This window comes from Ranitomeya variabilis, chromosome 1 (assembly GCF_051348905.1).
Source record: "Ranitomeya variabilis isolate aRanVar5 chromosome 1, aRanVar5.hap1, whole genome shotgun sequence".
In the NCBI taxonomy this organism is placed as follows: Eukaryota; Metazoa; Chordata; class Amphibia; order Anura; family Dendrobatidae; genus Ranitomeya; species Ranitomeya variabilis.
The window spans coordinates 720,721,774-720,730,123 of record NC_135232.1 but is presented as its reverse complement, the minus strand read 5'-3'; the positions used below and the strand labels follow the sequence as shown (position 1 = coordinate 720,730,123).

The window sequence follows — 8,350 nt, the reverse complement described above, 5'->3', positions numbered from 1 at the left end:
GAAGTAGAGACTTTGTGGACATTTTCCTTTAATTTACCAGATTCGTGTGAACTGTTATTTCTCTTTCTCATTGTTGTTCCTTGTGACCTGGAGCGCGTGATCGTGCGAGGTGTAAATGGCGTCTGTCCTGACCTAATTTCATGGTGCCCGTAGCGCTCAGCATGGCTCACAATCATCTGATGGACACACAGAACGCGCCATCATTTACTGGAACAGCAGGAGCCGTATGTTACAGGAATCTGATATAAAATCTGTAACAGGGCCACAGTTATAAGAAATTATTTCTCCTGGAAAGGGTCCATTGCTCGATGGCACCAGTTGCAAATGCACCGTAGTAAATTCGTATTTAGTGCGCGACACATTCCAATGATGTCTGTACTCTTCCCATAGAAGTCAATGGCAGTGATGCTTACATGCAACATTGATAGGGAGTTTTGCTGTGGACGTAGCGGTTACGTGTCCTTCTCCAGGAATAGCCCAATTGTGCCCCATGTAGGAGGGGGGACTTCTGAACGGCTGATATTGCGGCAGTAGAGCGAGCGCGCCATTTTACTCTATAGAATGAAGCCACTTTTCATTCTAAATGTTCTGAATATTGGGAGGTTAAATCAGGAAACTGCTGATTATGGAACAGAATGAGCAGATTGTGCGCCTACTCCATATCCAGGTAACCATTGTAAAGCGAGGGAATCACAGCGGGGGGACGACTCGGCCTAGGTGGCAATGTGCGGCGTTTGAACCTGCGGCTCACATCCTCAGTCACTGTGTCCTGGAATATTCATGGTGCATTGGAGAGTAGATGTCGGCGTCCAGCTGCCACCAGATCCACTGCCCGATATATAGACCCAGCTGTCAGGGTAAGTCATGGCTGGGGCTGCTGTAATGCGAGGGCTCAGCATGGTGTCTATGGGATCGGATGCGCCATCAGGTCACCGCCATGCGCATCTACTGCTGTCTGATATAGGAATGTTCCTAATAAAGTTCGGCAACTTTCTAACAAATTCTGGCCTCCAAATCATCAAGTTGTTGGAAAGAATTTTCTGGCACAACATTTCTTTAAGTTCCTTGAAACTCAAAGCTGCCCAAAAATGTTGCGACTTTTAGCCTTTTTACGTCAGTTCGGCCAAAGTGGGGACATGGCGAAGCGCACCCGTCAAAAGCATTATTTGCAGAACAGACATGGTGAAAATTGCACCAGAAATCAAGGTCAGCTGACAATTCATTTGTTGCATCTTTCTCCAGCGCACCTTTTATGAAGATTGGGAGCAAAATGCTGGTGATGAATCAGCGCCTGTGTTTCAATTCTTCATCAATTTCAACATCTCCATTTGCCATCAGAAAATGAGGAAATGAAGGTAAAACCTTCTCAGACCAAAATGTTTTTGCAACCAAGAGATTGTTACAATTGTTTCCCAGTCTAAAAACATCAGCGATAAAAGGTTAAAGTGATGCGTTGTAACAAAATACTAGAGAAGGAAAATTTATCGGAGCTTGATAACCCTGTAAGACTATCTCAATTAACATTAATGAATTATCTCTAACCCAGGGAATAAGCAGGTTATAAATAGATCTTTTGCAAGAGTTGTAACGCCTTTAGGCTATGTGCTCACGTTGCGGATTTCCTGTGGATCCACAGCGTTTTTTACCATGCAGAAATGCTGCAGATCCGCAAGTGATTTACAGTACAATGTAAATCAATGAGAAAAAAAAACGCTGTGCTAATGGTGCGGAAAATTCCGTGCGGAAACGCTGCGGATTAAAAGAAGCAGCATGTCATTTGTTTTTTGCTGATCTGCAGCGTTTTTGTACCCTTTCCATTATAGAAATCCGCAGGAGTAAAAAAAACGCAAGAAATCCGCAAAAAGTCTGCAGTAAATCCACAGCAAATCCGCACAAAAATGCGTCAAATCCGCACCTGCGTTTTCTGCCAAGAGATGCAGAATCCGCACTAAAAATTCCTAGGCCTAAGCCGCAACGTGTGCACATAGCCTTACAGGGTTTCGCCTTCTGTAAGTATAACACATCTCTATTCACTGACAGCACACACACAGCTGAGGAATCTGCACACGCACACACAGAGATTTAAGGAGCTGAGGAACCGCAGTATGCGCATACACTAATAGTTGAGGGGCCGGCACATGCACACTCATAGGGTTTAGGACTTGGTGCATGTGTAAGGGGGTTGCGGTATCTATCTTGAACCCCTAGGTATTTCCCGGTGAACAGTGTATCAAATGTATATATAACTGTATTTCAATATGTGTATACAGGGAAAGCATAGTGTTGGTAATAGACCACTAGATGGAGACATTTTTATTGTATCTAGTTTAGCACGGTAGTGCATCAGTGTGAATAGTTAACTGTAGGAGAGGTCACTGTAGTAAGAGGAAGGGAGCTTCCTGATTAGAGTCAGAAGGGCCTGGGTGCCTATAGAGCTCGGGTGGGCTTTTAGACCAAGCAGCTTAGATACCCCGCAACGTTACTTTTAAGAAAGGAGCCCAGCCATCCAGAACCTGGGGATTAGCGTAGCCCCAATAACTCTAGCGTCAGAAGCTTTAGGAGTTAAAGCTACAGTGAAAGGACGCGGCATGAAAGACACCGGCAGGACGGTCGCCATGTGGCAGATGGTAGCATGGGCTGATGCCCTCAGAACTGGCGCAAAACAGCTGAGGGAATGCCCGAATGCAGAGAATCTGGACAGGGAGGATGCTGAGAAACCGTGTGTTACGGTAGGACCTGGTCTCGAGCCGTGTGACAAGGAGAGGAGAGAAAGGAAAAGCTGAAGTGACGTGTTATGTGAAAATCTGATGGTAACGCTGTAATGGAACAGGATGCGCTGCGAAAAAGTAAAAGTTTTGCATTTTGAGTTGAATCTGGACTGTGTCTCTGTTTATTCACAAGCGACAGGAGGAGACCCTGAGGAACAGAGGAGAGGCCCTGACAGCACAGAAAATGGAGAGGCAAGTAAGCTGCCAGGGAAATGTGATTTTTATGTAAAGGAAGGCCAGGGCATGCAAAGCCCGAGAAGCTCAGCCACTATGGCCCTGGCCGACCTCTACACATGCACACACTGATAGCTGTGGAGCTGGCGCATGTGAGGACCTGGCACGTGCAAACACTGAGAGTTGAGGAGCAAGTTAATGCATACACTAACAGTTGAAAAGCCAGTACATGCACACACACTGACAGTCATGCAATGCCTTGGGACTGTGGAAGCTTACCAGGTCCTTAGAACTAGTCTCTCCCAGTCCCCCGGATTACTCATGAAGGTGGAGATGCCGGGTTCCCGTACCTAGCTATACTCATATATCATCCCTTATCTGTCTCCTCCTCCACCCAGGGAGGTGGGAAGTCGAAGTGTATAGGATACCACTAACAAGACAAACAAGGGAAGACGGACAGTGAAAATGATAATACCAACCATACAAAATACACTCACCAAGCAACAGAGGTGGACACAAGGTAGTTAAAGGAAGGAGAAACCAAATAGGAGAGGATGAGGATGTACGCATACAAAATTCCAAACAACAGTCTCCCGAACAAGTCTCCAAACGCCAACTCCAACCACGAACCACATCTCCAACTCCTGAACCAGGCAATAAGAACTAAGACTGGCATTTCCTAAGTGTCATAGGTGAGCATATATAGCAGAGGGGAGTGGCCAACACTGAACAACTGAAACAATCCAGGTAGGAAAGCTCCAGGAGCTTCAACTTAACAGATTAACCCTCCTTCCAAGAGAGACCTCTGGAACTTCATGGCTTGGTTTATCTGGGTGTGCCAAGCGAAAAGATCAGATCAACCTGACCACATGGACTTCAGATGCTGGTACCCACATTCTCTCTTCAGGACCTTAACTCTTTCAATGTACCAGTTACTGAAAAGACAGGCGAATCAAGCGAGAATTGATAATCTTAGCTATCTGAAATTTCAGATTCACATCAACAATGGCCGGAGATGGAGGAGGTGGTGATGGTACAGAGGACGCAATGTATTTTTTTCAGTACAGATTAATAGACAAAAGAAAATGTTCTTCCTCAGGTATTCCAGAAGAACGATTCCTATTGGAGCAGAATTGAGGATGAAACCTGTATACCACGAAGAACGGGGAGTAACCAGTAGACTCATGACAACGATTATTTACCACAAATTCAGCTAGCGGTAAGTAGGTAACCCAATCCACCTGATTATCAGACACAAAACACCTAAGATAGGTCTCAAGATTCTGGTTAATCCATTCAGTCTGCCCATTAGACTGTGAATGAAATGCTGGAGAACTACAGATGAATCCCCATATGAGCACAAAATGCGTTGTAAAATTTGGAAATAAACTGCACCCCTCGAGCAGAAACAATATCTGTAGGAATCCTATGTGACTTCACGATTTCTTTGAGAAAAGTTTGCTTTAAAGTCTTGGCATTAGGTAACAGGTAGATCAGTGATAAAATTGACGAACAAGGTCCAAGGTCTACTGGAAACCTCCAATGGTTGAAGAGCCCCCGACGGACGACTATGAGAGTGTCATGATCCTATGGTAGAATTTGAGCAGGAGCCTTGAGGGTTAATGCTGGTGGCCTCCCTTTGGATAGGGGAGGGCTTTTTATAGCAGCTGGAGGCTTGCATCCTTGTCAGTTATACTTCTGCCCTCTGCTGAGTTAAGTGACCCCCTGTACGCTTGGGAGTTTTGTTCCCGTTTTGAGCCAGCCTGTCCCCCACGTTGCACTTGCCTGTCGATTAGGTTCTGTCTGTGGATTATCTGATTCTCTGACCACGGCTTAGTTTCTGACCTCCCTTTCGGCTGTTCCCTCGGCTCTGGTTAAACGCGCTCGGTTTCCTGACACCCGCTTGTACCCGGTTATTCTGTTTCCACTCTTGTTGGCTCCCCAACCAGTCACTGCCCGGTAGTACCCTCAGTTCTCCGCTGATTGCTCCGGGAGCTCCGGCGGCTTGCCCCGCCCGGGCCTCTCCTCCTGCGATCATGTGCCGCAGGTCCTGCACACCTGCGACCGTGCTGTTCTGTGACTACAATAACTGTCTACCCGTCCCGTTCTGCACTGTGCGGGACTCGCGTCCGGACCTGGACAGGTCAGTCATGGGGTCCCTGACAGAGAGGTCTTAGAATGCGCACAGACACTGCAGGCAGCTAGATACTCCCAGACATCCTGATGAGCACCTGGCCACCAAAAACGCTGAGTAAGGAGATCTGTTGTGACTTTATTAACAGGATGTCCTGCCAAGACCGAATAATGATGTTCACTAAGAACTGTCAGACAGAGAATTACAGATAAAAACAATTTACCTAACGGACAGGCAGCAGCGCCCCCTAAGCCCCTATGAATTCCTTCTCTAGACCAGAACATATAGACGCAGTAACTACAACTTTCTGTAGTATAGGAACCGGTTCACAATTATTTCCACCCCAAGGAAAACAACAAAATAAGGCATCCGCCCTAATGTTCTTATCCCCTAGTTTAAATGTCGCAAAAAAAGTTGAATCTGGTGGAAAACAACGCCCATCTTGCCTGTCAAGGTGTTAAACATTTCGCCGATTCCAACATTTTTATTATCAGTGATTAAGATAACCGGATGAACTTCCTCCTCCAAAAAATGATGCCATTCTTCAAAGGCCCACTTTATTACCAAGAGTTCCCTATTACCAATGCCATAGTTTTTCTCAGCAGATGACATTTTTTTTTTAAAGTATGCACATGGACGCCATTTACCAGGAAATGCACCCTGCGACAATAGTGCCACCTCCCCCACTTCAGATGCATCAACTTCTACAATAAAAGGCTGAGTGGCCTTAGGCTGTATATAAATCGGCACAGAAGTAAAATATCCCTTTAAAGTAGCAAATGCCTCCCTGGCCGGACTGAACCATTTAGAAAACTCCGTCCCTTTCCTGGTCATATCCATAAGAGGTTTGGCCACTACCAAAAAGTTCTTGATGAACTTACGGTAGTAATTGGCGAAACCCAAAAACCTTTGTAAAGCTTTTAAGTCTTCAGGACAATCCCAATCCAGTACTGCCTGGACTTTCGCCAGATCCATGCGAACACCGGTGGACGATAAGAAATAACCCAGAAAAGGGATCTCCTGAACCCAGGGACAGTTTTAGACAAAGCGTGGTCCTTGGCAAAAGTTTAAAGTGGGGCCCCAAATGCTCACATATTGCACCATCACACAGAAACATTTCTGCTGTATTTACATGCGCTAAGTTCAGGCCGCTAAATGATCGTGATAGACAATGTTTATTCCTGGTCTTTTTACACCAGCTTAGGAAGAATGATGGGCACAGAATGATCACTAATAGATCAATCTGTCCCCATACATGTCATGTTATCAGCAGCATATCTGCAGTTTTTACTGGCGATGTGCTGCTGAGAACAATGATTTCTGTTACGGCATAAACAATCCAATTACTTGATGAATAGGCAGCATTTTATTCATTTAGTATAATGCACCCCATGGTCCTCCATATAGTATAATTCGCCCCATAGACTTCATTCAGCCAGGACTCGTCTCTGCAGGAAATAACACAGTTATCTCGAGCTCCGCTTGTAGAACACATTACTTAATTTTTCCCAACTTCTAGATTACACCACATGAAGAAAAAGAGGCGACATAGTGTCACTCTATACAGTAACAGGACCGCCCCCCCCTCCCATTTAAAACAGTGTCCTCAAAAAATAAAATAAATGCATCACTGCAGTAATAATATCCCTTAATTAGCCCCTATGGTAATAATAATATCCCCCATTCTGGCCCCGTGTATCTCATTCCTGGCTCCAGCCAGATGTTCTCCCATCCTGCCCTCATGAGTATCCATCCTGCCCCATATGATCTCCCCATCCTGCCCCATCAGTCTTCATCGTATCCATCCTGCCCCTTGATCCTGCACGATCTGTCTCCAATCCTGCCCCATGTCTTTCATTCTGCCCTGTGTCTCCAATCATGCCCCGTATCTACATTCTGCCCATGTGTCCAGTCCTGCCCCCAGTGTGTCCAGCATCTCTGCCCCCAGTGTCCAGCATCTCTGCCCCTAGTGTCTAGCATCTGTGCCCCCAGTGTCCAGCATCTCTGCCCCTAGTGTCCAGCATCTCTGCCCCCAGTGTCCAGCATCTCTGCCCCCAGTGTCCAGCATCTCTGCCCCCAGTGTCCAGCATCTCTGCCCCCAATGTGTCCAGCATCCTGCCACCAGTGTGTCCAGCATCCTGCCCCCAGTGTGTCCAGCATATTGCCCCCAGTGTGTCCAGCAATCTACCCCAGTGTCTCCAGCATATTGCCCCCAGTGTGTCCAGCATTCTGCCCCAGTGTGTCCAGCATATTGCCCCCAGTTTGTCCAGCATTCTGCCGCAGTGTCTCCAGCATATTGCCCCTAGTGTCCAGCATTCTGCCCCAGTGTCTCCAGCATATTGCCCCCAGTGTGTCCAGCAATCTGCCCCAGTGTCTCCAGCATATTGCCCCCAGTGTGTCCAGCATATTGCCGCAGTGTGTCCAGCATATTGCCCCAGTGTGTCCAGCATATTGCCCCCAGTGTGTCCAGCATATTGCCACCAGTGTGTCCAGCATCTCTGCCCCCAGTGCGTCCAGCATCTCTGCCCCCAGTGGGTCCAGCATCTCTGCTCTCAGTGTCCAGTATTCTGGCCCGGGCCCCCCGGATTGCCGTTCGCAATAAAAAAAAAAACGAGTTCTCCTCACCTGTCCGCGCTACTTCGGCGAAGCTCCCTCCTCGCAGCTGAAGTGCGCACTCACCAGCAACTGACAACGACGCCGACGATGTGCGCGCTGCGGCTGATGTCAGCTGCCAGCCTCCGATTGGCGCCCGCACGTCAATAGCGTTAAACTGCCGCAGCACCGGTAGGGGCCCGGTGAGCAGATGAGACGGGGCCCAATGCGGGCCCCCTCTGCCCACCGGGCCCATACGCCAGTCAGGGTAGTAATGCCCTGATGGCAGCAGTCAATCTGAGCGGTAGCCCAGGGCCCCCCCACACCACTGGGCCCTGGGCTACTGCCCAGATTGACCTCATTATAATCCGCCACTGAATATAATGCACACCATAGTCGTCCATATAGTATAATACACTCCCCATGGTCCTACATATAGTATAATACACTACCCATAGTGCTCAATATAGTATACTGCATCTCATAATTCTCCATATAGTATATTACCCTACCCTTACATCAGCCATAGACTCAGTTGCGCCTCTCATGCATGGTAAAGTGCAACAATAGGTAACCCTGGCACAACAATCTCACCAAAAAACTTCGAAGAGCATCCAGGGTCGCAGAGCGGCGTTGGAACAAAACACGCCTGCCAGATGACTTCACTGCTTTCAAAGAAGCT

General features: G+C 47.4%; 1 long non-coding RNA gene across 1 annotated transcript; it reads left to right on the top strand.

The window, feature by feature from the left end:
* Positions 1–692: 692 nt before the first annotated feature.
* LOC143761786 (uncharacterized) lies at positions 693–2,964 on the top strand. The gene is made up of 3 exons (XR_013212268.1): positions 693–857; positions 1,243–1,355; positions 2,902–2,964. It is a non-coding gene; the product is annotated as an uncharacterized LOC143761786 (long non-coding RNA).
* The last annotated feature ends 5,386 nt before the right edge of the window (positions 2,965–8,350 follow it).